The sequence below is a fragment of the Lithobates pipiens genome, unplaced genomic scaffold (genome assembly GCF_037356315.1).
Source record: "Lithobates pipiens isolate NorthernLeopardFrog02 unplaced genomic scaffold, aLitPip1_a1.2 Scaffold_27, whole genome shotgun sequence".
NCBI classification, from domain to species: Eukaryota; Metazoa; Chordata; class Amphibia; order Anura; family Ranidae; genus Lithobates; species Lithobates pipiens.
This window is the reverse complement of record NW_027507788.1, coordinates 120,579,807-120,586,115: the sequence shown is the minus strand read 5'-3', so window position 1 is coordinate 120,586,115 and position 6,309 is coordinate 120,579,807.

The following is a 6,309-nucleotide window of genomic DNA, read 5'->3' as shown; positions in this document are numbered from 1 at the left end:
ATCTAACCTCTGATCCCTGGGACCTGGGGACACACACAGGAACCCCTAATCTAACCTCTGATCCCCAGGGGACACACACAGGGGCCCCTAATCCAACCTCTGATCCCCGGGGCACACACACAGGGGCCCCTAATCCAACCTTGGACCCCGAGACCCGGGGACACACACAGGGGCCCCTAATCCAACCTCTAATCCCTGGGGACACACACAGGGGCCCCTAATCCAACCTCTAATCCCCAGGAACACACACAGGGACCCCTATTCCAACCTTGGACCCCGGGACCTGGGAACACACACAGGGGCCCCTAATCCAACCTCTGATCCCCGGGACCCGGGGGACACAGGGGCCCCTAATCCAACCTTTTTCAACCCCAGAGGAACCCTTCAAATAACTTTCAGGTCTCAGAGAACTCTGCTAAACTAAAATAAAGTTTTAACCACTTCAGCTCCAGAGATTTACCCCCATCCCCCCCAAGACCAGGCCATTTTTTTGTGATATGGCGCTGCGTTACTTTAACTGACAATTGTGCGGTCGTGCAACGCTGTACTCAAATAACATTTGTGTCCTTTTTTTCCCCCCACAAACAGAGATTTCTTCTGGTGGTATTTGTCACCTCTGCGTTTTTTATTTTTGCATAATAAACAAAAAAAGAGCGATGCATTTAAAAAAAACAAAAAATAAAAAATAAAAACATTATTTTTTACATTCTGCTCTAAGGCTGGATTCACACCTATGCGTTTTTAGTGCTTTTTGCATTTTGCAGATTTGCACAACAGAATGTGTTCCATAGGAAACCATGGTAAATGGACTGTAGTGCAAATCTGCAAAATGCAAAAAGCACTAAAACTGCATAGGTGTGAATCCAGCCTAAGGACTGGCTCACACTACAAAAACACACTCCAGATCCGTTCCAGGTGCGTCTCTGCATGCGTGTTTTTGGTGCGTTTTTTATGCCTTTCCAGATGCTTTTTTTTCTTCTTTTTTTACTGTTTTTTTTTTTACTATACTGGGGTCTGGTGCGTTTCTGATGCATTTTTAAAGTGTTCCAGATGGGTTGCCACCTCATCCCTAAAAAGGAACACATATTAATTACACAGCAGACCTTCAGTCATTTTTTAAACTTTCCATCTATTCAATTTTCTGCCCTTGTTGTTTTAACTTTGGATAGTAAAACATTTTTGTTCTGCCAGTAAATACCTTATTCAGCCCACTTCCTGTTTCTTGTCTGGAAAAAAGCCTAGGCTTATAACATCATGTACAGCTCTCTCTTTCATTCTTGTGAGAGTTAGCTGGGGGTGGATGGGAGTTATAAGAGGGGCAATGAGAGCTGCAGGGCTGCAGAGCTGGAGGTGTGCCTCTGTGTAAATCCAGGAAGTGAAGAGGCAGCAGCTTCAGCTGCCCACAGTTAAAATGGTTGCAGCCAGACTCAGTGGAGGGAGATTTCAGCATATTTGGCAAGTACAGAATCACAATATATATACAATAATATGCAAAGTGGTTGGAGGGAAGCTTCAGAATGGTAAAGATGTTTTTATTACAAATTATGTGAGCAGACTGCAGTTCCTCTTTAAGGTGGTAAAACTTCCTGTGTATTCCAGTGCATTTTTGATGCATTTTACTGCGTTCCAGTACGAACCAATGTAGGAAAAATGCAGCATGTTCTACTTCTTTTTTTCTGGCACTGGAAAGCCCTGGAACTGACTGCACTGGTGTGAACATGTGCCATTGGAAACCATATAATCCACTTTCCATACATGTTTGATGCAGGAAAAAAAATGCACTACTGGACTGCATGTGGTGTGAACTGGCCCTTAACCTCTTCCCGTCCAGTGGTCATCAAATGACGGCTGTGCTGTGCGGCTCTCGTTCTGGGTGGACGTCATATGACGGCACTCCAGAACGACCGCTCTCACGCTCCCCCCCGGATCTGTGTTAAGAGCCGTGGCTCTTTAACCATGTGATCGGCTGTGTCCAATCACAGCCGGTCACATGTAAACATGGAGATGCCGGTAATCAGCGCTCCTCGCCTCACACTGACAGAGCGTGAAGAGAGGAGAGCTGATCAACGACATCTCCTCACAGAGGACATCTAGGGATATAATCAGGGCCCTGATTACAATTAAGTGCCAGCAAAGCCACTGCCAGAAATCAGTGCCAACCAGTGCCTACAATTGGCACCAATCTGTGCCCACAAGTGCCAGCCATCAGTGATGCCAGTCAGTGCTGGCTATCAGTGCTGCCCATCACTGGTGCCCATCAATGCTCATCACTGCTGTCCATCAATGCCACCCATCAATGCTCATAACTGCTGTCCATCAATGCAACCCATCAATGCCCACTAGTGCCACCTATCTGTGCCCACCAGTGCCGCCTATCTGTGCCCACCAGTACCACCTATCTGTGCCCACAAGTGGCACCCATCAGTGCTGCCTATCAGTGCTCATTAGTGCCACATATCAGTGCCACCTATCAGTGCCCATAAGTGCGGCATATTCGTGCCTCCTCATCAGTGCCATCTAATCAGTGCCCATAAGTGTTGCTTCATCAGTGTCCATCAGTGCTGCCTCATCAGCGTCAATCAGTGAAGGAGAAAAATTACTTATTTACAAAATTAACTAACAGAGACTTTTGGTCTTTTTTTTTTTTTTCAGGAAACAATAAAAAACCCAGGAGAAATTAAATACCATCAAAAGAAAGCTCTATTTGTGTGAATAAAATGACAAATTTCACATGGTTACAGTGTAGCATGACCACGCAATTGTCATTCAAAGTGTGACAGCGCTGAAAGCTGAAAAATTCCTGCGTAATGATCAGTAAAATACTGGCATACAGAGACATTTAACCGCTTCCTGCCCGCCCTATAGCCGAATGACGGCTTTAGGGCGGGCGGCTTCCCTCGCCTGGCCGTCCCTGGACGGCCTGGTGTTTACTTCCGCAATGCGCGCCGCCGCGGGCGCGCATCGCGGAAGTTCTGTGTTTGCCGTGTCCCCCGGGGACAGGCAAACACAGATCGCTGTAAACGGCCAATCACAGCGGCCGTTTACAGCGTGATCGGCGTGTCCAATGGGAGATGATCTCATATGTAAACATATGAGATCATCTCTCAGCGCCGCTCTCCCTCCTCACACAGACAGCGTGTGAGAGGGGAGAGAAGAACGGCTGCAGCAGCCGTCAGTGTAAAAAAGAAAAAAAAAAAAAAAAAGTCAAAAAAAAAAGTTTAAAAAAAAGTGCCATCCTCCCCCAGAGCCATCCTCCCCCAGAGCCATCCTCCCCCAGTGCCACCCCCCCCAGTGCCATGCCCCCCCCAGTGCCATCCTGCCCCAGTGCCATCCTGCCCCAGTGCCATCCGCCCCAGTGCCATCCACCCCAGTGCCATCCTGCCCCAGTGCCATCCGCCCCAGTGCCATCCGCCCCAGTGCCATCCACCCCAGTGCAATCCACCCCACCCCAGTGCCACCTGCCCGCAGTGCTATCTGTCCCCAGTGCCACCTGTTGTCAGTGCCATTTGTCCCCAGTGCCATCTGTCATCAGTGCCACGTATAAGTGGCATCTGTCATCAGTGCCACGTGTTATTAGTGCCACATAGTGCCATCTGTCATCAGTGCCACGTATTAGTGCCATCTGTCATCAGTGCCACGTATCAGTGGCATTTGTCATCAGTGCCACCTGTCAGTGTCACGTGCCATCTGTTGTCAGTGTCACGTGTCATCAATGCCACTTATCAGTGCCATCTGTCATCAGTGTCACGCGTCATTGGTGCCACGTATTAGTGCCATCTGTCACCGGTGGCACGTATTAGTGCCACGTGTCATCAGTGCCACGTATTAGTGCCACGTGTCATCAGTGCCACATATTAGTGCCACGTGTCATCAGTGCCGCGTATTAGTGCCACGTGTCATCAGTGCCACGTATTAGTGCCACGTGTCATCAGTGCCACATATTAGTGTCATCTGTCATCAGTGCCACGTGTCATCAGTGCCACGTATAAGTGTCATCATTGCCACGTATCAGTGCCATCTGTCATCAGTGTCACGTGTCATTGTCCTGGTATTTCAAAAGTGTAATAAGTAGTCAACAAGTTAGATGTGTAATTTATGCTTCTAGAACACGTGATGGCGCTCCCTGCATGTTGGGCCTCTCTATGTGGCCAGGCTGTGAAAAAGTCCCACACATGTGGTATTGTAATACTCAGGAGGAGTAGCAGAATTTTTTGGGGGGTGTCATTTGTGGTATACACATGCCACGTGAGAGAAATAACCTATTACAATGACAATTTTGTGGAGAAAAATAAAGAAAATGAAAAATCTTCATTTTGCAAAGAATTGTGGGAAAAAAATGACAACATCAAAAAGCTCACCATGCCTCTTACTAAATACCTTGGAATGTCTACTTTCCAAAAAGGGGTCATTTGGGGGGTATTTGTACTTTCCTGACTTGTTCGGGTCACAAGAAGCGAGATAGGTCACCAGTACATCAGATGTGATCAATTTTGTGCGATTCGCACCACAGCTTGTAGACTCTCTAACTTTCACAAAGACCAAATAATATCCACTAATTTGGGTTATTTTTACCAAAGACATGTAGCAGTATAAATTGTGGCCAAAATTTATGAAGAAAAATTAATAATTTGCATAATTCTGTCACAGAAACAAAGAAATATGCGTTTTTTTTCAAAATTTTCGGTCTTTTTTCATTTATAGCGCAAAAAATAAAAACCCCAGAGGTGATCAAATACCACCAAAAGAAAGCTCTATTTGTGGGAAAAAAAGGACACAAAATTCATTTGGGTACAGTGTTGCATGACTGAGTAATTGTCATTCAAAGTGTGAGAGCACCGAAAGCTGAAAATTGGTCTGGGCAGGAAGGGTGTTTAAGTGCCCAGTAAGCAAGTGGTTAAACCACCAGAAGACCCGGCCTTTTTCTGATACTTTTTGTTTACAAGTAAAAATCTGTATTTTTTTATAGCAAATTACTTAGAACATCCAAACATTATATATATATATATATATATATATATATATATATATATATATATATATATATATTTATATTCACTAGAGCAACAGCACTTTGCTGTTACTCTACTTGGATCCCTAACTTCTGGCCTGGCTGACTACTCGATCCGGTTACTGGACTCTGGCTATGCTTTGACTACGCTTTTTCTAGTTACCTTTTTATTTTTATTTAATAAACAAGTTTGATTTAATTGTACTTCAGTCTCGGTCTGATTAATGGTTTCTGACAGTAGGCAAAGGCCATGAATTCAGAAGATACAGTCAATCCAATTGTTGGTAATTTTTTCCAGATTGGATGAGCAAGATCACTGCATGGATCAGTTTGCCTTGTCGTTACAAACACTCCTGAGTCGCACGGCTCACCTGGATTCCCCCGCGGTGTCTGCTCCGGTACAACCTGAGTCGGAGGCCGTCCCTGCTGCTGCGCCAGTCTCTGTGCAGGCACCTGCCTTAAGTATTACCTCTATAAGAGGCATGTCTGGTTCTGCTCCGCTTCCCAAGGATTTGGGGATGATCCAGTTCAATGCAGAGGGTTTCGCAATCAGGTTGAGATATACTTCGAGATGCTTCCCCGGGCGTTTCCCACGGACAGAAGCAAAGTAGGTTTCGTGATATCTTTGCTTTCTGAGAGAGCCTTGGCCTGGGCTAACCCTCTATGGGAGATGCAAAAACCTGTTGTTTTGAGTTACCCTCAGTTTGTGGCCTCCTTTAAAAGGGTATTTGACGTTCCTGCACGCTCCGCTTCTGCTGCCAAGTGCCTCATGTCCATCAAACAGAGTACGAGAACTGTTGCCGACTACGCCATTGAATTCCGCTGGCAGCAGAGGTTGCTTGGAACAATGAGGCCCTCATGGCTGCTTTTTCTCATGGTCTCTCGGATTCCATCAAGGATGAGATAGCAGCTCGAGATATACCCACTGAGCTGAAGGGCTTGATCTCGTTTGCCATCCTCATTGACTTCAGACTCAGAGAAAGACTTTCTCTTAAGGAGCGCTTGCGGAAGCGGACTTTGTAGTCCCACCCATGCCTACCTCACCTCCCATGTCTCCTGGTACAGAGTCGGTCAGTGAATATGAACCCATGCACCTGGGCTTCACGCCTCTCTCTGCGGATGAGAGAGCCTTTAGGAGGAGGAAGAGATTGTGCCTTTATTGTGGCCAGGCAGGTCACTTTTTGAAGTCTTGCCCTACCCCTCCAGGGAACGCCCGAACCTTGAGGTCCTGTCATGGACAGACCTTAGGTAGCATTGTTTCATCCACAGTTAGCGCATTAAGTAGGGCAATGAGTGGAAAA